The 24,851-nt window shown below is 45.6% G+C and overlaps 1 long non-coding RNA gene and 1 pseudogene across 1 annotated transcript in view; one reads left to right on the top strand and one right to left on the bottom strand.

The window, feature by feature from the left end:
* Positions 1-24,851, top strand: part of LOC142074860 (uncharacterized) — a 602,395-nt gene that overhangs the window by 300,396 nt on the left and 277,148 nt on the right. The gene's annotated exons all lie outside the window — the stretch shown is intronic.
* Positions 19,260-23,172, bottom strand: LOC142074991 (protein FAM151B-like; annotated as a pseudogene).

Raw genomic sequence — 24,851 nt, 5'->3', positions numbered from 1 at the left:
TTCATGTGTCTGTTGATACCTTTTCTGGGTTTTTGGTCGCAACGGCTTATACGGGTGAACATGCTCGTGATGTTATCAAACATCTTCTTCGATGCTTTGCGGTATTGGGGGTCCCCCGTAAACTCAAAACAGATAATGGACCTGCCTATGTCTCTAAACGGTTGTTATTATTCCTACAGGCATGGGGCGTGTATCATGTTACAGGTATTCCGCATTCCCCCACAGGTCAAGCAATTGTGGAACGTGCTCACTCTTCCTTAAAGCTGATTCTTGAAAAACAAAAAAGGGGGAATCCGCTGGGAACTACCCCTCAGGAGATGTTAGATAAAGCCACATATGTATTAAATTTTTTAAATTTGTCAGGGACAAAGCAGCAATATCATTCAGCTGCTGACCAGCATTTTCGAACAGGAGAGGTTACTGAAGTGTATCCGAAGGTATTTTATAAACACTTAGAATCTGGTCTATGGAAAGGTCCGGTTCCCTTGCTTACCTGGGGACGGGGATACGCTTGTGTTTCTCTTCCTGCAGGCCCATATTGGGTCCCTGCGAAGAATGTCAAGCCAGCGCAAGTGTTGGCAGATGGCCCAGAAAAAGGACCCGAGGAAAAACAACGAGAGGATGCTGCTCCTACGACGGTTCGGTAATGCAGTCAGGTTAACATTAGTAATATGGTCTACAGTGCTGTTTTCTGTTCAATCTTGTCCCACGATAATGCTATGGGGAATTGGCACTACCATGATGTTTCAACCTGTGGAAGCTCACGTTTATTGGGCACATGTGGTGGACCCTCCTTTTTTCCGACCTTTGACATGGTGGGACGCGTCATTACCGATTAGCAATAGTGATACTTTATGGTCAGGTGGCATTTGGGTTCCCCCATCTCTAGATGGGAAAGATGATACATATTATGCTAATGACACAATGTTTGTTTCTGATTTTCCTCCATTATGTCTTACCGTAGATAATAAGTCATAGAATCATAGAATCATAGAATCATACAGGTTGGAAAAGACCTCTAAGATCATCGTGTCCAACCATCAACCCAACACACCATGCCCACTACACCATGTCCCTAAGGGCCTCATCTACACGTCTTTTAAATACTTCCAGGGATGGTGACTCCACCACTTCCCTGGGCAGCCCGTTCCAAGGCCTGACCACTCTTTCAGTAAAGAAATTTCTCCTAATGTCCAATCTAAACCTCCCTTGGCGCAACTTGAGGCCGTTTCCTCTCGTCCTATCGCTAGTTACTTGGGAGAAGAGACCAACACCCACCTCGCTACAACCTCCTTTCAGGTAGTTGTAGAGCACAATGAGGTCTCCCCTCAGCCTCCTCTTCTCCAGGCTAAACAACCCCAGTTCCCTCAGCCGCTCCCCATCAGACTTGTGCTCCAGGCCCTTCACCAGCTTCGTCGCCCTCCTCTGGACACGCTCCAGCACCTCCATGTCCTTCTTGGAGTGAGGGGCCCAGAACTGAACACAGTATTCGAGGTGCGGCCTCACCAGTGCCAAGTACAGGGGCACGATCACCTCCCTGCTCCTGCTGGCCACACTATTCCTAATACAGGCCAGGATGCCGTTGGCCTTCTTGGCCACCTGGGCACACTGCCGGCTCATGTTCAGCCGGCTGTCAATCAGCACCCCCAGGTCCTTTTCCTCTGGGCAGCTTTCCAGCCACTCTTCCCCAAGCCTGTAGTGTTGCCTGGGGTTGTTGTGGCCGAAGTGCAGGACCCGGCACTTGGCCTTGTTGAATCTCATACAGTTGGCCTCAGCCCATCGATCCAGCCTGTCCAGGTCCCTCTGCAGAGCCTTCCTACCCTCCAGCAGATCAACACTCCCGCCCAGCTTGGTGTCGTCTGCAAACTTACTGAGGGAGCACTCGATCCCCTCGTCCAGATCATTGATAAAGATATTGAACAAGACCGGCCCCAAAACTGAGCCCTGGGGAACACCGCTCGTGACCGGCCGCCAACTGGATTTAACTCCATTCACCACAACTCTCTGGGCTCGGCCGTCCAGCCAGTTTTTTACCCAGCGAAGAGTGTACCTGTCTAGGCCGTGAGCCGCCAGCTTCTCTAGGAGAATGCTGTGGGAGACAGTGTCAAAGGCCTTACTGAAGTCCAGGTAGACCACATCCACAGCCTTTCCCTCATCCACCAGGCGGGTCACCTGGTCATAGAAGGAGATCAGGTTGGTCAAGCAGGACCTGCCTTCCATGAACCCATGCTGGCTGGGCCTGATCCCCTGGTTGTCCCGGACATGGCTCGTGAGCGCCCTCAAAACGAACCACTCCATGATCTTCCCCGGCACCGAGGTCAGGCTGACCGGCCTGTAGTTCCCCGGATCCTCCTTCCGGCCCTTCTTGTAGATGGGCGTCACATTGGCAAGCCTCCAGTCGTCCGGGACCTCCCCAGTTAACCAGGACTGCTGGTAAATGATGGAGAGCGGCTCAGCAAGCTCCTCCGCCAGCTCCCTCAGTACCCTCGGGTGGATCCCATCCGGCCCCATAGACTTCTGAGCGTCCAGGTGGCGTAGCAGGTCATTAACTTCATCCTCTTGAATTGTGGGGGGTTTATCCTGCTCGTCGTCCTTGTCTTCCAGCTCAGGGGGCTGAGTACCCTGAGGATAACCGCTCTGACTACTAAAGACTGAGGCAAAGAAGGCGTTGAGTACCTCAGCCTTTTCCTCGTCCTTGGTGGCAACGTTCCCCCCTGCATCCAATAGAGGATGGAGATTCTCCTTGGCTCTCCTTTTGTCATTAATATACTTATAAAAGCATTTTTTGTTGTCTCTCACGACAGTGGCCAGGTTGAGTTCTAGCCGGGCTTTTGCCTTTCTAATTTCCTCTCTGCACAACCTAACGCGATCCCTGTACTCTTCTTGAGTTGCCTGCCCCTTCTTCCACAAGTGATAAACTCTCCTTTTTTTCCTGAGTCCCAGCCAGAGCTCCCCGTTCAGCCAGGCCGGTCGCCTTCCCCGCCCGTTCTTCTTGCGGCACATGGGGACAGCCCACTCCTGCGCCTTTAAGACTTCCTTCTTGAAGAACGTGCAGCGTTCCTGGACCCCTTTGCCCTTCAGGACTGTCTCCCAAGGGACCCTCTCGACCAGTGTCCTGAGCAGGCCAAAGTCCGCTCTCCGGAAGTCCATGGTAGCGCTTTTGCTGGCCCCCCTCTTTACTTCACCAAGTATCGAGAATTCTACCATTTCATGGTCACTAAGCCCAAGCCGGCCTCCGACCACCACATCTCCCACCAGTCCTTCTCTGTTCGTGAACAGCAGGTCAAGCGAGGCATCTCCCCTGGTGGGCTCGCTTACCAGCTGCGTCAGGAAGTTATCTTCCACACATTCCAGGAACCTCCTCGACTGTTTCCTCTCTGCCGTGTGGTATTTCCAGCAGACGTCCGGAAAGTTGAAGTCCCCCACGAGAACAAGGGCTAGCGACTGGGAGATTTCTGCGAGCCTCTTGTAGAATATTTCGTCTGCCTCCTCATCCTGGCTAGGTGGTCTATGACAGACTCCCAGCAGGATATCTGCCTTGTTGGCCTTCCCCCTCATCCTTACCCACAAGCACTCGACCTCGTCATCACTACCATCGAGCTCTAGACAGTCGAAGCACTCCCTAACATACAGGGCTACTCCACCGCCTCTCCTTCCTCACCTGTCCCTTCTGAAGAGCTTATAGCCATCCATTGCAGCACTCCAATCGTGCGACTCATCCCACCATGTTTCCGTGATGGCGACTAAGTCATAGCTACCCCGCTGCACAATGGCTTCCAGCTCCTCCTGTTTGCCGCCCATGCTGCGTGCATTGGTATAGATGCACTTGAGCTGGGCTGCCGATTTCTCCCCCGACATTGGCGTGCGGTCCCTAGGCTCTTCTCTAGTGAGCCTGGTTTTATCCCCTTCCCCCTTTGAACCTAGTTTAAAGCCCTCTCGATGAGCCCGGCCAACTCACACGCGAGAATCCTTTTCCCCCTGTGAGACAGCTGAACTCCGTCCGTCGCCAGCAGGCCCGGTGCCGTGGAAACCTCCCCGTGGTCAAAGAAGCCAAAATTCTGCCGATGGCACCAGCCCCTGAGCCACGTGTTGATCCGATGAGTTTTCCTGTTCCTTTCGGTGTTCCGCCCTGCCACTAAAGGGATCGAGGAAAACACTACCTGTGCTCCCAATCCTCCCACCAGTCGCCCCAGTGCCCTGAAGTCCCTTTTGATCCCTTCGGGACTTCTCCCTGCAACCTCCTCACTGCCAGCCTGTATAACCAGTAGCGGGTAGTAATCGGAGGCCTGCACGAGACTGGGGAGCTTCCTAGTAATGTCCTTAACCCGGGCCCCAGGGAGGCAGCAGACTTCCCTGGGGGATGGGTCTGGCCGGCAAATTGGGCCCTCCGTCTCCCTCAGAAGGGAATCACCAATGATAATTACCCTCCTTTTTTTCTTAGCAGAGGCAGTTGTAATTTGTGGGGCTGGCTGCCTCGCCTCGGGCAACCCCCTGGATGGGCCTTCATCTTCGTCCTCGTTCGTCTGGCCCTCAAGTTCCAGAGCCCCATATCTGTTGTGTAGGGGCAGCTGGGAAGGTTGAGGTGAGGGAGACCGGGCGGGGGTTCGCCTGGCACCCCGAGCAGGGACCTGTGTCCATTCCCTTTCATCGCCTGGGTCTCCTCCTTCTGCCTGGTGGCAAGAGGGCAGGGGATCCTCCGCTTCTTGTGGAGCCTCCGTGTGCTGCCCTTGCCTCAGGGATGGTAGGGTGCGGCTCCACCAATCTATCTCCCTCTCGCACTCCCTGATACTCCTTAGCCTCTCCACTTCCTCCTTCAGCTCTGCCACCAGGCTGAGCAGATCATCCACCTGGTCGCAGCGCACACAGGTGTCGTCTCTGCTGCCCTCCTGTACAAGGGACAGCCTCAGGCACTCCCTGCAGCCGGAGACCTGGACAGATGTGTGTTTGCGTAGGGGCTCCGTCTGGGTCGCCACGTTTCTCCTGGCGATGGCTTTCGGCCGAGTGGAAACCATGGCCAGGTCCTGGGAGGGCGACGACCACGAGTTGAGCTAGCCTCTGGAGCCTGGAGGGGGGCTGCGCCCTGCCGGCGCCAACTGCCACGCCACGCCCTTCTGACGCACCACGCCCTGTTTGCCCACCCTGTTTGCCGCGCTCCGGGTCGCTCGCGCTCCCTGGGGGCTGCTCTTGTATCTGAGGGGGTTTGGCCGCCGTCCCTCCTGTCCCCGCCCACGCTGAGTCAGAGCCGCCGCTCGTCAGGAGCTCACTCCTCCGGCTTGGGGGAGGGGGGCTGGGGCACCCTCTCGCTCCCTGTGCTTTTGCCTTCGTGGTTTTTGCCGCGGTTTTGCTGCTTCAGGAAGGGTCCCCCGGCGCGATCCTCCGCTCTGGAGCCCTTCGCCTCGGTGGCTTCAAGTCAGAGTATTGTGTGATCGTTGAAACACAGCAACACTTAGTAGCAGTGTCACATGGAAAACGGGCGAACCTTACAATGGTCACCATTCCTGGGTTGGCATCAAAAAATACTATTGATAATGATATGTTAATTGGTGACTTTGTTCCTGATTTTCCGCAATGCATTTTGCACAAACTCTCATCGATCACACAATTTGGTTGGAAGCCATGCTTGGGAGAACGACCTCGAGAACAAAATTTAACCGTTGATCGTATTATAGATTGGGGCCCTTATGGGTCATTTTGGGATCCATCTTTGAATCAATCTGTTTTGCCTTTTCAGAAAGCCAATCATTCAATAGTCTGGCACAATGGTGGGTCCGCGGGACCCATCCTGCAGATGGAGTATAATGGTTCATTTTCTCCTCCACAACCGAATGTGTGGCGTTTAGCTTTGCCTTTTTTTACGAGGCAACGATCTCAAGTATGGATTGTCAACAAAACACAAGCTAATCTGAGTATAATACATGAAATTAATGTGACGGTATGTACTACTCATCCTTATATTTTTGCTATGACTTCGCGTGTAAACATTACTCGATGTAATCACTCCTTTTGTATTCAGCTTTATTCTCCTTCTTTTAGAAGTTGTATATCTAAACATGATTTTAATGAAACTGCTTATATTTTTCCCCTTCGACGTCGGGCAGAACTATGGATACCAGTTAATTTAACCAGACAGTGGGAAGGGGAGGATGGTTTGGGTAGATTTGTTAGAATTCTAGTAGAAGATATAGATAAGTCTAAGAAAAGAGCAAAACGATTCTTAGGTTGGTTAATTTTTGCAATTATTTCTGCTGTTATTATTTTAGCAAGTGCCACTGCAGCTATCGCTTCCTTGACACAATCTGTAAAAACTGCACATGAGGTAAGTGAGGCATTAACCAATGTTACTAAAGAATTCCAAATTCAAGAGAAAGTTGATGAGGAGGTATTATCTCGGCTACAAGCCCTAGAGGCTACTGTGATGTGGTTGGGGGATCGGCAGGAAGCGTTAAAAACGAGAGTTAGTCTGCCGCGTGATTGGGAACACGTACACAAATCTTTTTGTGTAACCCCCTTACCATGGAATTCATCACAACATGATTGGACTTTTATTAAGAGACATTTGATGGGAGCATTCGATTTGTCATTGCAGCAAAATATTCAGTCCTTACACGATCAGCTGCAGGATCAGGTTCACAGATTACAGGAATTGACTAGCCAAAGTGTGTTTGACAGGTTACAGCAAGACTTGTCTTGGATAAATCAAAAAAATTGGTTTAATGGCCTCAATCTACACATGTAGGTGTTTATTGGTATAGGGGCAAGAATGTTTATTTTGTTCCTAGTGTTCCTGCAGGTCCTTCGGTCTGCAATCTGCAACGTGCGTAAAATAGAAGCTCGCGTCATGGTGACCCTACTTACCAATGGGGTGGTGATAAACAAAAAAGGGGGAGATGTGGAGAAGAATTGTGGAGTTGGGAGTTTCGGCCAAGATAAGACAGGAATTCGGCCTGTGCGCTGAGAACTAGCAGACGCGCACATACGCCTGAGATAAGACCTGAACACCTGGCTTAGTTGTCTCCTCTGTAAGGAAACTGAAAACATCAAGAGAATTATGTAACTGGTTAACCGTGAGAATAAGCGGATCTGAGAGCAGTCGTGTGGATCTTTGCCAAAAGGAAGAGAGACTGTTTTTCTTAGTTAATAAGGGATACGAATTGGGTGATGATTGGGGGAGACAGCGGGACCTCCCCGTTATGGTAAAGGATATATTCTCCTGTATTGTAACAATAAATGATTCTGTGCATGCTTATGTGAGAGTCCGTGCAATCATACACCACAACTAGACCCTGATGATGTGCATTGAAAGTAATTCTTATAAAATAGTAATATCTTTGCCATATATATATTCAGCTTTTATCAGAAACTTGGAGGCTTTTTTTTTTAAAAAAGAACTTCTATCACCTTAGTGAAGGCTGCGAAACAGTGAACATCCTTTACTCTCACTAATTTCAGTAAACTCAGCTGAGAATCCTTAGCAACATGTAACATCAGGTCTCTTATATCATTGTATACACAGTAAAGTGAATTGCTGACTATGAGTTTAATGAACTTGCCTTTTTTCCCTGAACTTGCTAGCTAATAATATTAACATAGATACACTTTCTGTGTATCACTCAAAGTAAAATCTTTAATGCTTCCTAATCTCCGTTTTCGGAAATACATTAGGAACTACAGTGAAGCTAAGTTCCTAATGCCTACATTATTATTTTTGAAAATGGGATGAAGATGATAAGTGAATTATGTCTTTCTAAAAATTTAATCCCAGTCATTCACATGAAACAGCAATGAGGTTTGTAATGCATTCTCTTTCTAGACAAAAGCTGTCATGGCTAAGCTGCAGAAGACTATCATCTGAAGGAACATTTAAAAATCTTAGAGAAATGCTTAAAAAGTATGCTTCCCTGCATAATATAATTACATTTAGTTATAATCAATGGATAGTACATGTTTAAGATGAGCAAGCTTTAACAATTTTTGAGTAAGCTTCAATACTTAATATAATATTGGCTAATATTTTTACCCAATAACCTTTTAAAATTTAGTTTTATTCTATTTGGCATTATTGTTTTGCTGGATATCCTGTGATTTAGTACCTCTGATTGATAGATAAATAATATCTCCGGAGAATTGTTGAAACAAATTAAACTATTATTCTGTGTGAAATGTTCCTTGTTGGGGTTTTGCTTACACTGATAAACTTTTTTTTTTTTAAGTGTAAGACCAGGTTTATAAAGGTTCTTATTCAAAACCATGATTCCATAGAGTTCTTATTCCAGATAAGTTTAGAACTTAAGAATAACCATGAGTCAGATTCAAGATCCATTCACCCCTTTATCTTGTCTCTGATAGAGGCCAATAGCTGATGCTTAGAGAGGAATGTAAGAGCAGGACAAACATGTGATATTTCGGCTCCTATACTCTCCCAGCCCCTTGTAGTTTGCCATTCATGAAACACACTGGAATTCATGAAACAGTTTGCATTTTTGTACAGTAGTCCTTGAATTTTTTTTTTCATTGACTTTCCACATTGTGTTTGACCTTATGTAAAGTTGGTATCCAAAATATCCTGTGGTGAGGGTTCTACAGTTTATGTATATATTGTGTCCAAATACTTCCGTACAAAACCCATATTTTAGCTCTTTGCAAGTGCTATATTTAAAAGTAGGCTTTCCAGGATTGAGTGATAGAACTACTTTAAATGATCTTGATGATAGAAGCAAAAAATTTAAATATTAGACTAGTTAGTGAATATTTAAAAACAGACATGGTTCAAGTTATAATTTTTTTTAGTAAAAAAAAATTGTTGCGGACCTAATCACTTTTTTAAAAAAATGATTTTACTCATGATATATGAGCAGGTACTTTTATACACCTTTCAGTTAATATATTGCTTGCCTCTGTACAACAATCATGCTCATAATACAAAGAGAGACATGGAGCTACTGGAGAGAGTCCAGTGAACAGTCACTAAGATGATTAAGGGATTGGAGCATCTCTCCTATGAGGAACGGCTGACAGACCTGGTACTGTTTAGTCAGGAGAAGAGAAGGCTCAGGGGGGATCTCATCAATGTATATAAATATCTGAAGGGAGGGTGTAAAGAAGACAAAGCAAGGCTCTTTTCAGTGGTGCCCAGTGACAGGACAAGAGGCAAAGGGCACAAATGGAAACACAGGAGGTTCCGCCTGTTCTTTAGGTGAACAAATGTGTGTTTATTTGACAGATGTACCTATATCTAACATATTGCTTAGTGCACATTCAGATGTTTTTGCATGTATTATAACTTATCTTTTGACCTGGGGTTATTGCTTTGTATTGTTAGCAAGGTATATCAGATGGTGTTGTGCCTATACGCTAATTAAACAATCTTTTTTCCCTGAGTTTCAATAATTCTTACTTGTTTCTCTTTATTTTTTATTCTGCTGTGGTGAATAAGTGAGATCTTAACCCGTTCCTTCTGAATTACTGAGACTTTTAGAAAAACATAGGAGAGGAAGGGAAAAGCCATTAATAAAAAGGGCAAAATCAGAGAAAATTCTTTGTGTTTTTACTGTTAGAGAATGGTTTGACTTGCTGCATTTTATCCTTTGCTTATTTATGTTGCTTTGAAGCTGCTATGGGCATCATTGGAATTAATGCTGATTTAAACTTGGAACAGAGAATGAAGCCTATTTCATACACAACTGAGATCCATTGTGAAGTGTACAACATAAATACCTAAACAAGACATATAACATAAATTAAACAGAACTAGCTGCACAGCTTGTTTTTCTTGATGGGCCAAAAATTATGCTAAGGAAAGCTGCTCCCCTTCCGCACCTTTATTCCCTTTATGCTTGTTATGAGTGAAAAGCAGGTGCTGGTCCCTCAGGGACGAGGCACAACACTCAGCGAGTGAAAGCTTTGGCTTTATTGAAAGTGTAGCGTTACCACGGTGGGAGCCCCAGGACACCGACGCGAGTCAAAATGGGGACCTGACATAGCGGAGCCCTGCTCGGGTGTGAAGCTCAAGGGAAAGCACCACAGGGGTGGATAATAAAACTTGCGCTGACTAACATATCATACAAATGCAGTGTCTTGTTTTGCTCATTAGCAAACTCGCTGATGTAATGCAGGTCCGAATTCTGAGATCCGCAGCTGGCCGTCACATTGGTGTATGTGCAAAAGTAGGTGCAGATGGGGGGGCAAGCGAACTATCCTGGGTTACTGTAGCAACAAGATAAGACGTGCTTGGGACTCTACATACTCGGATGGGGGAGGCAAACTGTCCTGGGTTACCGTGACAAAGTCTTCTCGCACCCTACACTCCTCCCCGTGCCTCCTCCATGATGAGTTACAAGGTATCGCCTAAGTCTGCAGAGTGTAGCTCTTGCTGAGTTCGATGGAGTCCTAAAAAATACAACTTAATTCCACAGGTAATACCAAAGTACAGTGCAACACATCCCAGAATTAAAAGCAAACCACCCTGCACTAAATGTGCAGCCCAGCCTCGGAGGGATCCAAGCCATGACCACAACCACTAATCTCCCTGCATTTGATGAATACCCTGAGCCAGCCACTGCAATTGTTCAAGTTCTTTTTCAATACTATCACTTTCATTGCTAATGTTGAAATAGCACATATCATCAAACTCATTACAGCAGTGGCCATGTCTAAGTAATAGATAATCCACAGCCATGCGGTTTTGGAGAATACCTTTGCGGATTTCACCTACTTCTTTATTCAGAGCTGCTATTATTATGGATGTGATATTTAATGTTTTTGCCAAAGTGCAGGCTAAATGCTCGATGGCACGGTAGTTGTGTACTACCAAACCAGGGACTCCTATCAGGGATACAGCCATTGCTAAAGCTTCTGATTCTGAAAACAAGGTAATGTCTGATTTACATGTGGGTGGTAGGGGTATACTGGGCAGAGGCCTACAAACTCGTGTCCCTGGTGAGGGGGGCAATCAGAGAACAAGAGTGTCCTGGTTTCGGCTGGGATAGGGTTAAATTTCTTCCTAGTGCTGTGTTTTGGATTCAGTATGAGGAGAATGTTGATAACACACTGATGTTTTCAGTTGTTGCTAAGTGCCCTCCTAGTCCAAGGACAGCTCCCGTGCCTACTGACTGAGCTAGGTACACAAGATGGGAGGGAACATAATCAGGACAGCCAGCCCAGCTGGCCAATGGGGTATTCCATACCATGTGACGCCATGCTCAGTATATGAAGGGTAGGCGTGATCCAGGAAGTACCGATCGCTACTTGGTTATCGGTCAGCGCGGGTGGTGAGCAATTGCATTGTACATCACTCATTTTGTATATTCTATCATTATTTATTATCATTATTCTCCCTTTTCTGTTCTATTAAACTGTCTTTATCTCAACCCAAGAGTTTTTCTCACTCTTACCCTTCCGATTCTCTCCCCGTCCCACTGGGGGGGCGGGGGGAGTGAGTGAGCGGCTGCGTGGTATTTGGCTGCCTGCCAGGTTAAACCACGACAAAGAGCGATTCATCCGATCGTGCATGGCCCTTCACTGCTATTTGCCGGTACATATGTTCGAGCAATCTTACTGCACAATAGAAATGATCCGATTGGCAACAGCAAGTTTAAAATTACTTGGGATTTAGTGGCGTTGACAAAGACTACACAAGCTTCTGTGGGGGTAACATTAGCAATGCGAAAAGCATAGGTGCAATAATCTAACTGGGAAATGACAGTACCCATATCATATAGGTTAGCAAAAGTGGCGCGTATTTAGAAACTTTTCAATAGAGTATAATTCTGCAAAACATTCAGTGGTATACTGACTCCTAAAACACGTCTCCATCAGATCCCCCACAGCTACAGTGTGAGGTAAACAGAATGCTGATGCATTTAGAGCGGTGTGTGCTAACAATACCCATATGTTTGTGGTGTCCTTGGCGCATGGTCCCCATCAATCTGCAATGGTGCTTCCCAACAGAACAAGGAGCAAAACTCCACCATTCATAGTGCTTGCCGAGTTAACCTGCAGGTGGAGACTCAACACATTTTCTCCTTTATCGGGGAGAATAGTGGCAGTCCCTTGCCCATCACCAAGGGTATTTACAGGGACTGCTTGTTTTCCTGGTCCCTCGTGATACCAAGCGCTGACAAGTGGTACACCAGCAGATTGTGGTCCTGTAAGGACAACTCGACCTGTTTCGGGTAACAAAGCAGAAATGGTTAATAAACGTTGACCTGCTGTCCAAGATATTTCATGATTGCCACAACTGTGGCAATGGAGGGCTGTTAATGGTAGCTCTTCCAGTTGCCATAAAGTTAGACTCCACTGCAGGTCCACAATTGGTGACGTCAGTGCAAAAACAGTATTTGGTGTGCTATGTCGCTTCCCACCTGCTGCCCATGGGATAGGAGTAGCGGCGGGGGCAAGATTTCCTGCTTGCCCCGCAAGCAGCTGAAGTGATGTGCCATCCATCCGCAGTTGTCCCATCAGGTCTTGCTGCATACAAGCAGTTACTGAGTGATCGGGTGCATCTAGCAAACACTCATAGGCTGTCATTTTCCCAACATGATGATTATTCAGGTAGAACATTGCCTGTTGCAGCACCTCCCCCCACCCCTTCAGTGTGTGGGTAGCTGTCAATTTTCATATTTGGTCCTTTAAGAGGCCATTCATACACTCTATCAGACCATTTGCTGTTGGGGTATATGGTAGGTGATACAACCATCGTATACCCACATCATTGTCCCATCATTTACTTGCTGTGCAGTAAAATGGGTTATATATTCACCAATTGGAGCCGCAAGCACTGTAGCTTTAAATGGGGGTGCTTTACCTAATGTCAATGTTACTGTTACAACTCGAGCTGCAGTCTCCACCCCCACCCGATCCTTGTACCGGGACTGTCCGTACCTGCAAGTCCCGCGAAGCTGAATGCAAAATAGTTACTTCCGCCCCGGTGTCCAACAAGGCCAGCACATGTTGCGTTCCTCCCTGCGGCCACTGGATTGTAAGTGGAACAAAGGGGCGTCGGTCCCCCGTGCTTATTGTCACCGCTCGCACTGCGGAGGGCCCGCCTACAAGTCAATCCCGCGCCAGCGGCAGGGACCATTCAACCGGGGCATGGGGGACTGCGGAAGCAGGTGGCATCCGGGCATTTCTTGCAGCCCCCTTGCCCTTTCCAGTAGGTGGCGCACTACGCTGCCCTGCTGTGGCCAGCAGCGTGTCCGTCTTGGAGCCGGCTGGCATTGGCTCTATCGGACATAGGGGAAGCTTCCAGCAGCTTCTCACAGAAGCCACCCCTGCAGCCCACCCCCCACTACCAAAACCTTGCCACATAAACCTAATAAATTCCACCCCTCGCTTCTGTGAATCACATATTCAAGAATTATCATTAAAATACACATTCATTACACAATTTACAATCTTCACAAACTTCACTTACATCAACAAAAAGAATTCCCCACACCAAAAGCAAAATAACATCATCACAAAACCGACAGAGGTGAACAATTTACACACACTCCACCCCTCGTCCCTTCACCACAATTACAACAGAAATTCCCCACAATTATTCCACTCTCTAGCAATGTTCAATCCATGTTTTGCCCGTTACCTCTCCAATTATTATCCTTATCTCAAATTCCTCATGCCCCATGTTGGGCGCCACAAAGGACTGTGGTGGGTTGACCTTGGCTGGCCGCCAGGTGCCCACCGAGCTGCTCTATCACTCCCCCTCCTCAGCAGGACAGGGAGGAGAAAATAAGATTAAAAACTCATTGGTCGAGATAAAGGCAGTTTAGTAAAGCAAAGCAAAGGCTGCGTGCGGAAGCAAAGGAAAACAAAAATTTATTCTCTACTTCCCATCAGCAGGCAATGTCCAGCCACTTCCTGGGAAGTAGGGCCTCAGTATGTGTAGCGGTTGCTTCGGGAGATAAACACCTTAACTCTGAATGTCCCCCATTTCCCGACATTCTTGCTCCTTACCTAAGAGCATCCTACGTAAATGTAATATTTCATCATCCAGGGTGCGGAGCGCAGTGAGGAATAACCACGATGCTTCACCCACCTCTTTCTTCTCCAACCCTGGCCAGCGGCCCAGGCGCAGCCAAGTTAACATTGCCTCAACTTGCTGTGGTGTTACTTCAGCCTCTTTTTGCAACTCCGGCCAGTCCACCGGAGCCACCCAGCCTGCCACCATCTGCACAACCGACCCCCATCGCTCCATCGAGGGCCATTCCAGTATGTGTCGCAGGGACAGATCAAGCTTCTCTGCCTCCCCAGCTTTAAAACAAAGCAGCATCATACCTGATGGATCCTGCTGACTACACCAAGTGTTACGAGCAAAAAGCAGGTGCTTGGCCCTCAGGGACGAGGCACGACACTCAGTGAGTGAAAGCTTTGGCTTTATTGAAAGCATAGCATTACCATGGTGGGAGTCCCAGGACACCAACACTAATCAAATGGGGACCCGATGCAGCAGAGCCCTGCTTAGGGGTGAAGCTCAAGGGAAAGCACTGCAATGTCTTGTTTTGCTCATTAGCGAACTCATTGATGTAATGCAGGTCCTGTTGTCCAAATTCCGAGATCTGCAGCTGGCCATCACATTGGTGCCTGTGCAAGAGTAGGTGCAGAAGGGGGGGAGGCGAACTATCCTGGGTTACCATAACAAAGTCGTCTTGCACCCTACAATGCTCTTATAGGAAGTTACAAATAAGTGTAATTTAAACACCATTTCAGGTGGTGTTTAATGACTTCATGTTTCAAGAGAATATTTCTTTAAACAAGAGGCAATGAATTATATTAACAGACAGAAAATAACATTGTTGCTAATGTCTCTCTCTTGTTGTTTTGTTTTTGGGCTTTTCTCTAAAAATCCTTTGCCTTCTCTTGGCTGGTGTCCTGCTCTAGATTCTTTTTTGGCCAGTGTTGTGTCAGCCAAGAAGAAAGGCTTTTTTAAGTATGTTACTAGAAAGAAGAGGTCCAAGGAAAACGTTGGACTGATGCTTGTTGAAGATGGTCACCTGACTAATAGGGATGAAGAAAAAGTGGAGGAATTCAATGCTTTTTTTCCCTCGGTCTTTAATAATACTGATAGACCTTGGGCTGCCTGGTACCCTGAGTTGGAGGACCACAACTGTGGGAACAGTGACTTTCCATTTGTGGACACTGAAATTGTAAGGGACCAGTTATATCAGCTGAATGTTCACAAGTCCATGGGGCCTGATGGGATTCATCCCAGAGTACTGAAGGAGCTAGCAGATGTTACAGCAGGACCCCTCTCAATCATCTACCAAAGGTCTTGGGAGCCTGGGGAAGTCCCCACTGACTGGAAGCTAAGCAATATTATTCCAATTTAAAAGAAGGGCATGAGGGAAGACCCAGGGAACTACAGACCTGTTAGTCTAACCTCAATTCCTGGTAAAATTATGGAGAAGATCATACTGGGTGCTACTGAAAGGCATTTAAAGGACATTGCAATCATCAGGCACAGTCAGCATGGGTTCACAAAGGGAAAGTCCTGTCTAACTAATTTGATCTCCTTCTATGATAAGGTCACCTGCCTAGTGGATGAAGGATGTAGTCTTTCTGGATTTTAGTAAGGCTTCTGATACTGTCCCTCACAGCATCCTTCTGGACAAGTTGTCCAACTGTGGGATGAGCAGGTACACGGTGCGCTGGGTGAAGAACTGGCTGAAGGGCAGGGCTCAAAGGGTTGTAGTGAATGGGGCTACATCTGGCTGGCGACCGGTCACCAGCGGTGTTCCGCAGGGCTCAATTCGAGGGCCAGTCCCGTTCAATATATTTATCAATGATCTGGATGCAGGAGCTGAATGCACCATTAGCAAGTTTGCTGATGATACCAAACTGGGAGGTGCTGTTGACTCTCATGAGGGGAGATAGATTGGAGCATTGGGCAATGATTAATGGCATGAAATTTAACTAGTCCAAATGCCGGATTCTGCACCTGGGACGGAGTAACGCTGGACACAAGTATAGATTGGGAGAGGAGTGGCTGGAGAGCAGCCCTGCAGAAAGGGATCTGGGGGTGCTGGTCGACAGCAGGCTCAACAGGAGTCAGCAGTGTGCCCTGGCAGCCAAGAGGGCAAACCGCATCCTGGGGTGCACCAAACACAGCATAACCAGCCGGTCAAAAGAGGTGATGATCCCGCTGTATTCAGCGTTCGTGCGGCCTCGCCTTGAGTACTGTGTGCAGTTCTGGGCCCCACGATTTAAGAAGGATGTGAAGGGACTCGAATGTGTCCAGAGGAGGGCAACCAAGCTGGTGGAAGGGCTGGAAGGCATGTCCTATGAGGGGTGGCTGAGGACTCTGGGTTTGTCTAGTTTGGAGAAAAGGAGGCTGAGGGGCGACCTCATTGCTCTCTCCAGCTTCCTGAGGAGGGGAAGTGGAGAGGGAGGTGCTGAGCTCTTCTCCCTGGGATCCAGAGACAGGACACGGGGGAATGGTTCAAAGCTGCATCAGGGGAGGTTCAGACTTGACATTAGGAAGCATCTCTTTACCGAGAGGGTAGTGAAACACTGGAACAGAACTCTGGAACTTCCTGGAGAGTTGGTCGACGCCCCAAGCCTGTCAGTGTTTTAAGAGGCATTTGGACAATGCCCTTAATACCATGCTTTAACTTTTGGTCAGCCCTGAAGTGGTCAGGCAGTTGGACTAGATGATCGTTATAGGTCCCTTCCAACTGAACTATTCTATTCTGTTCTGTTCTGTTCTGTTCTATTCTATTCTATTCTTACAGCCTCTGGCTTTTAGAAATACTGCAGCAGAACATTTTACATAATTCCTGTTATACTTTAAATTTAGTTTAAGAATCTTGAAAGAACAGTCAACAAGTTCTCTCTTACAAACCGCTGTAGCTCTTTTAATGCTGTAGCAGATGTATACTGCACTATAATCCATCTATATGCTTTATGTACAGGACGGGATTATTCTTGACTAGTAGTCAGGATTACTCTTCATTTGGGGGGTTCTGTATGCCTCAGTGCCTCCTGCAGTGCAGCTACAGCTCCATCTCAGTCTTCTCACAATCCAAGGACTATGGTGCTGATGGCTCAAAAACATGGGAGGAACCATGGTGTGAAATGCACGATTATCACATTGCAAAGAACTAATTTAGTTCTAACTCAGTATAAATAATTATTCTTTCTCCCTATATTGGGTTTGCATGACAAGGTTTTGGTAGTGGGGGGACTACAGGGGTGGCTTCTGTGAGAAGCTGCTAGAAGCTTCCCCTATGTCTGATAGAGCCAATGCCAGCCAGCTCCAAGACGGACCCACCGCTGGCCAAAGCTGAGCCCATCAGCGACGGTGGTGGCGCCTCTGGGATAACATATTTAAGAAGGGGAAAAAGTTGCTGCGCAACGGCAACTGCAGCCGGAGAGAGGAGTGAGAATATGTGAGAGAAACAACTCTGCAGACACCAAGGTCAGGGAAGAAGGAGGGGGAGGAGGTGCTCCAGGCGCCGGAGCAGAGATTCCCCTGCAGCCCGTGGTGAAGACCATGGTGAGGCAGGCTGTCCTCCTGCAGCCCATGGAGGTTAATGGAGGAGTACATATCCACCTGCAGCCTGTGGAGGACCCCACACTGGAACAGGTGGATGTGCCCAAAGGAGGCTGTGACCCCATGGGAAGCCCACACTGGGGCAGGCTCCTGGCAGGACCTGTGACCCCGTGGAGAGAGGAGCAAATTACCTGTGTTCACAGCTATCAACTGGGGTCATTCTCACCTTTTGAACATGAGCCATCAATGTGCCCTTGCCGCAAAGAAGGCTAATGGTATCCTGGGCTGCATTAGGCAAAGTATTGCTAGCAGGTCAAGGGAGGTGATCCTTCCTCTCTACTCAGCGCTGGTGAGGCCACACCTGGAGTCCTGTGGCCAGTTCCTGGGCTCCCCAGTACAAGAGAGACATGGACATGCTGGAGAGAGTCCAACGAAGGACCACTAAGGTGATGAAGGGACTGGAGCATCTCTCCTATAAGGAAAGGCTGAGAGAGCTGGGACTGTTCAGCCTGGAGACAAGAAGGCTCAGGGGGGATCTCATCAGTGTGTATAAATACCTGAAGGGGGGTGCAAAGAAGACAGAGCCAGGCTCTTTTTAGTGGTGCCCAGTGACAGGACAAGAGGCAATGGGCACAAACTGAAACATAGGAGGTTCCGCCTGAACATCAGGAAACCCTATTTTACTGTGAGGGTGACTGAGCACTGGCACAGGTTGCCCAGAGAAGTTGTGGAGTCTCCCTCCTTGGAGATATTCAAAAGCCATCTGGACGTGGTCCTGGGCAGCCTGCTCTAGGTGGCCCTTCTTGAGCAGGGGGGGTTGGACCAGATGACCTCCAGAGGCCCCTTACAACCTCAACCATTCTATGATTCTATATGCTTGTAGGGGACAAATGCAAGAATATTTAGGAATGTTCTGGTTTCAGCTGGGATGGAGTTGATTTTCTTCCTATTAACTGGTATAGTGCTGTGTTTTGGATGTAGTATGAGAATAATGTTGATAACACACTGATGTTTCAGTTGTTGCTAAGTAATGTTTACTCTAGTCAAGGACTTTTCATCTTCCCGTGCCCTGCCAGGTGCGCAGGGGGCTGGGAGGGAGCGTGGCCAGGACGGCTGGCCCAGCTGGCCAATGGGCTATTCCATACCATATGACGTCATGCTCAGCATATAAGGCTGGGCAAAGAAGAAGAAGGGGGGGGACGTTCGGAGTGATGGCGTTTGTCTTCCCAAGTCACCGTTACGCGTGATGGAGCCCTGCTGTCCTGGAGATGGCTGAACACCTGCCTGCCGATGGGAAGGAGTGAATGAATTCCTTGTTTTGCTTTGCTTGTGGGCGCGGCTTTTGCTTTCCCTATTAAACTGTCTTTATCTCAACCCACGAGTTCTCTCACTTTTACCCTTCCGATTCTCTCCCCCATCCCAGCCGGGGGGGGGTGAGCGAGCGGCTGCGTGGTGCTCAGTGGCCAGCTGGGGTTAAACCATGACAAGGAAACATGAGCCTTTACTAAACGCTACTGGGTGAAGGAGAGGGAACATGCATATGATAAGCAAGTAACGTTTCTGACATATTAAAGGTATTAAATTTCTATTTGAGTAGCCTTTCAATAAAATGTTATACTAAAATTCCTTCAATATGCATGGATGTGTTCTATACAATTCTTCGGGAAGGACTGTATAGGTTGCATTTGTAAGGTTTGCATTTCCCTGATCAAGAAATCTTCACATTAAAGAGGCTAAGTATTCTAAGGTCAGAGATTGCCCTGCTTCATATCTAGTATTCCACTCCTATGGCTTTTTTGAATTCAGAATTTTGCAGTTCTAAGATGTCATAATAAACCCTACTATTACCAAAGTTCTCTCAGGTATAAAGCAAATCTACAGAATACTCATCTTGCTTTCCTGTCCAAACAGTGACATTGTACCTCACTCTTATTTTTTATCAAAAAAAAATTAAAAAAAAGAAAAAAGAAGTTAAACTGATACGTTGTTATCTTAATTTAAGCATATGAGACAGAAAGACATGGCATTAATAAGCTTCTAAATATAGTCAGGACTGTGATATCTTAATTTTAGTAATGTAATTACATACCAAAAAATTAATCTCCTTTAGATTTCAAACTTAAGCAACCAAAATTTATGAACTACCAGAATTAAAGTTTTATATGTCCTTGCCCTCCACTCTCATTGTTACCATAATGACTTCAACTTACTGGGAAAAAGCAACTGCTGGATGAAAATACTACTCCAAAAATTGGAGTGAAGGAGTGAACTTGAGCCTGGAAAAGGGGGGAGGGAAGGAAAGGTGTTGTTTTAATGTTTGTCTTCTTGTTTCTCTCTACCCGATCTATTTTAATTGGCAATAAATTAATTTTCCTCAAGTCAAGTCTGCTTTGCCTGCAACAGTAATTGGTAAGCAATCTCCCTGCCTTTATCTCAACCCATGAGCTTTCTCATCCTATTTTCTCCCCCTGTCCCACTGAGGAGGGGGAGTGTCGTGGTTTAACCTGGCAGGCAGCCAAACACCACACAGCTGCTCGCTCACTCCCCCCCACACCCAGTGGGACGGGGAGAGAATTGGAAGGGTAAGAGTGAGAAAACTCGTGGGTTGAGATAAAGACAGTTTAATAGAACAGAAAAGGAAGGGAAAATAATAATGATGATGATGATGATGATGATGATGATGATGATGATGGTGGAATATACAAAATGAGTGTACCCACTGAGCAATGCCCAAAAAACAGTGATCGCTACTTCCTGGACCACACCTACCATTCATATACTGAGCATGACGTCACATGGTGTGGAATACCCCATTGGCCAGCTGGGCCAGCTGTCCCGGCTATGCTCCCTCTCAGCCTCTGAAGAGTCCTTGACTAGCAGGGTACTTAGCAGCAACTGAAAACATCAGTGTGTTATCAACATTCTCCTCATACTAAATCCAAAACACAGCACTAGGAAGAAATTTAACTCTATCCCAGCCGAAACCAGGACAGGGAGTGAGTGAGCAGCTGGGTGAGCACTTGGCTGTTTGCCAAGGCGAACCCACCATAATTACCTAGAACGTAATTTTAAAATAGCCTTTTGGAATTTTAAGGTGTAATATAAATGAATAGTGTCCACTTCTGCATGTCAAAATGATTAAAAAACTAAAGGAACTAAGGATCTTAAGGAATAAACAGAAAGAAAAAAATTTCAATGCAATTGGGATAAGTATGCTATATTTAATAACTAATATGCGCCTTTATAATAAGACTACTAAAAATAAACCCCCTCAAATTTACATATCTGACTGTTGTAATAACTAACAGAGCTCAGATATTGACTGTCGCACTAATGCTGCTCTTACAGGGAAAGTTAGAGACTGAGAAAGTGTATTGCATATCTGTGCCATTTCTTTTAACATCCTCCAAACATAGCCTGCAATAAAGACCATTTAATTAAAATGAATTCTTTGCAAATACAATCTCTATCTAAAAAAAGATGCAATGATTTATAGAATAGTTAGGTTTTAGGACAAAACAAGAGCAAATGTGGGTTTTGTGAAAATCAGATAATTCTAAAAATGAAATCACCAAATGATTTAAAATAATGTCAGTGTCCCAGGGGAAAAAAGCAATGCTAACATGGAAAAAGAAACTTATTTCGAAAATCCTTATTTCCATCAACTGAAGCATTATTTTAAATATAGCTATAGAGTGTATTCAGGGAATTATATCTTTCCTCTCTCTCTTAAAAACAGTATTGCTACTGACTTCAATACAGACTAGTTTTAACTTGACAATGGTCCTTTAAAAACAGAAACACTTTGAAACTTTTTTTTTTTAAGTATTTCAGAATGAATGCAATAAAAGACTAAGTTATAGAGAAATGAAGCAGGTAAAATGCTTTGTACTTAAAAAAAATGTTAAAAGCAAGAAATATAAAATGCTTTAAGAGTCCCTGCTGTTTAAGATTTTTACAAGCCCTAGAACTAGTTAAAATGATATTTAACTGTTCTTTTACTTCTACTGGCTATGAAAATCTTAACTTCAATAATCACAGTAATTTTTTTTTTTTCTGGATTAATCATATGCAATATAGTGACTGAATAGACTAAGAAGTGACAAATCTTTAAAAATGTTTTGTTGAGCAAACAGGAACTTGTAGTTATAATTGGTCAAATAACCTGGTTTTCTTGTGTCTTACAGTATATCCTTAATTAGCATCACCATAAACTGAAATGTACAATGAAAATAAAATTATCACCTTTATTAAAAATATTACTTAGTACAGTATTTCTAATGCATGTTTCTAGCAACTGCACAGAATCGCTGAGGTTGGAAGGGACCTCTGGAGGTCATCTTGTCCAACTGCCCTGCTCAAGCAGGGCCACCTAGAGCTGGTTGCCCAGGACCATGTTCAGATGGCTTTTGAATATCTCCAAGGAGGGAGACTCCACAACGTCCCTGGGCAACCTGTTCCAGTGCTCGGTCATCCATATAGTTTAATAAAATCATAACAACACAATACTAAATCTTGCTATTGAATTTGGAAAGGTGTATAATTTTGTAGTTGTAGTCACAGATTGTATGAATGGGAACTATGCTATTGCACACAAATGCATGTGCACTGGAGTAAAACCCCTGAACAAAGCAGCCATGAGAATTATAAGAGGAAGCTTGTGAAAGGGATCCTAAAATAATGATTATATGTTCAAGACCTAAATTCTAGTTAGGGATTAACAATAAAAAACTGTCATTAGATTCTCAAAACTGAGATTTTTAAAAGTTATTAAAGTCAGTAAATTGGAAAATTTATTGTAAAATTTCAATTATTCAATAGAAACAAAATGTTAAAACCAGTGTTGACATACAATTTTATTTTAGTCATCTAATACAAAACCCCTTAGACAGGGTTTTAAATTTCCAGCTAATATGTTATTTTTCTTCAGGGAATGTGCCAGAATTCCGATTAACAAACTAATCCTGCTATAATTCAGGGAGTAGACTTACCTGAAACAAGGCTTAAATTATTTGCCCTCCCCAAATTCCTCAATATGTGAGAATGAGTTAAATAACAAAGTACTGTTTATTTTCGAAAAAAAAATCAGATTTTCATACAGTCCCATTGCAATTCAATTAAACATTGAACTAATTGATATATAACACACTATCAAATATACACAAATAAAGAAAACAATTCTTCTTATATTCACTATTATTTTCAAACTGTCAAAATGGCATACAATTTATTTTGAATCAATTTTGAAAAGAATTTGAAGAAAACAGGCCATGCAGCATAAGTGTTAAATTTTCTATCTTTACCTTTACTGTGTTTTCCAGGGTGTCAGCTAGTTGTCCATCCCAGCGATAAGGTTATGGTTGGGAAAAATGAAGTGACAGTGTCAAGGAATCCTTTTGCATCCACTAGTTTTTCCATTAGGTTCTGGTAGAATATCTGTGTTGATCCAAACAGGTCATCTCAGATGCAGCTTCACATGTTCAAGGAGCTCCAAAGAAGGCTGTACAGCTTCTAGACTGTATCAATACGCAGTTGATATGACACATTACTCTGAGAACAGGAAATATATAGTGCATATATAATAGATGGATATGCAAATGAAACTGTAAGCCAGAGAAGATTTGGGCAAATGCTGAGGACCCTTTCTACCATAAGCTGACTATAACTGCTGGTGTAAGCCTCATGTCTCCCTGCTGCCCAATACGAACTGCTTCATGGAAATGGAGAGTTCTGGGCTAACTTTTCTCATAAATTACTTCAGTGTAGCCTATTTGGGGCACAAGCAAGGTTCTTCCCTTTTCTTGACCCTCACTGATTAAAAAAGTCACATTCTGTCCCTCTGACACACACATCACAGTCATGGAAACACTTGCTCCATTATCAGCAGCTATGTACGAGACAAAATGTGCAAGAAGAGATTACACACCATCCTGGGCATTACCACTAAATACCTTTGGAATACCTTTGATTTCAGATATGCTCAAACTGGCTGTTACCAACAGCTATTGAAGCAAAAGAAGAAAAATAAATAAACTATCTGACTGATGGATATGCTATTGATGTGGTTTAACCTGGCAGGCAGCCAAATACCACACAGCCGCTTGCTCACTCCCCACCCACCTCAGTGGGATGGGGGAGAGACTTGGAAAAAAAAAAAAAGTAAAATTTGTGGATTGAGATAAAGACAGTTTAATAGAACAGAAAAGGAAGGGAAAATAATAATAATAATAATAATAATAATAATAATAATAATAATAAAAATGGTAGAATATATGAAATGAGTGATGTACAATGCAATTGCTCTCCACCTGCTGACCGATGTCCAGCCCGTCTCCAAGCAGCGATCGCTACTTCCTGGACCACGTCTCCTATTTATATACTGAGCCTGATGTCATATGGTATGGAATACACTGTTAGCCAGTTGGGTTAGCTGTCCTGGCTATGCTCCCTCCCAGCTTCTTGTGCACCTGGCAGAGCATGGGAAGCTGAAAAAATCTGCCAGGCCTCCCCATATTTATATTTCAACCATCGTCCTCCATACCAGAGAGGCCTTACTCGCTTGGCTTGCTTGATTGCAGCGCATGTTTCACATTCATGGATAACCTGTGCAATAGCGTCCATGGTCAAGTCCACCCCTCGATCATGAGCCCATCTATATGTTGCATCTCTTCCTTGATGGCCTGAGGCGTCATGGGCCCACCGAGCTATAAATAATTCACCCTTATGTTGCCAGTCCAAATCCACCTGGGCCACTTCAATCTTAGCAGCCTGGTCCACCTGCTGGTTATTTTGATGTTCCTCAGTGGCCCGACTCTTGGGTACGTGAGCATCTACGTGACGTACTTTTACAGCCAGGTTCTCTACCCGGGCAGCAATATCTTGCCACAACACGGCGGCCCAGATGGGTTTACCCCTGCGCTGCCAGTTGTTCTGCTTCCACTGCTGCAACCACCCCCACGGGGCATTTGCCACCATCCATGAGTCAGTATAGAGATAAAGCACTGGCCATTTTTCTCGTTCAGCAATGTCCAAGGCCAGCTGGATGGCTTTCACCTCTGCAAACTGGCTCGACTCACCTTCTCCTTCAGCAGTTTCTGCGACTTCTCGTGTAGGACTCCATACAGCAGCCTTCCACCTCCGATGCTTTCCCACAAGACGACAGGACCCATCAGTGAACAGGGCATATTGCTTCTCGTTTTCTGGTAGTTTGTTATACAGCGGGGCCTCTTCAGCACGCATCACCTCCTCCTCTGGGGATATTCCAAAATCTTTGCCTTCTGGCCAGTTCGCAATCACTTCCAAGATTCCTGGGCGACTGGGGTTTCCCATTTGGGCCCGTTGTGTGATCAGTGCGACCCACTTA

This window comes from Calonectris borealis, chromosome W, assembly GCF_964195595.1.
Source record: "Calonectris borealis chromosome W, bCalBor7.hap1.2, whole genome shotgun sequence".
In the NCBI taxonomy this organism is placed as follows: domain Eukaryota; kingdom Metazoa; phylum Chordata; class Aves; order Procellariiformes; family Procellariidae; genus Calonectris; species Calonectris borealis.
The sequence above is the reverse complement of the archived record's forward strand: the minus strand, read 5'-3'. Positions and strand labels throughout refer to the sequence as shown.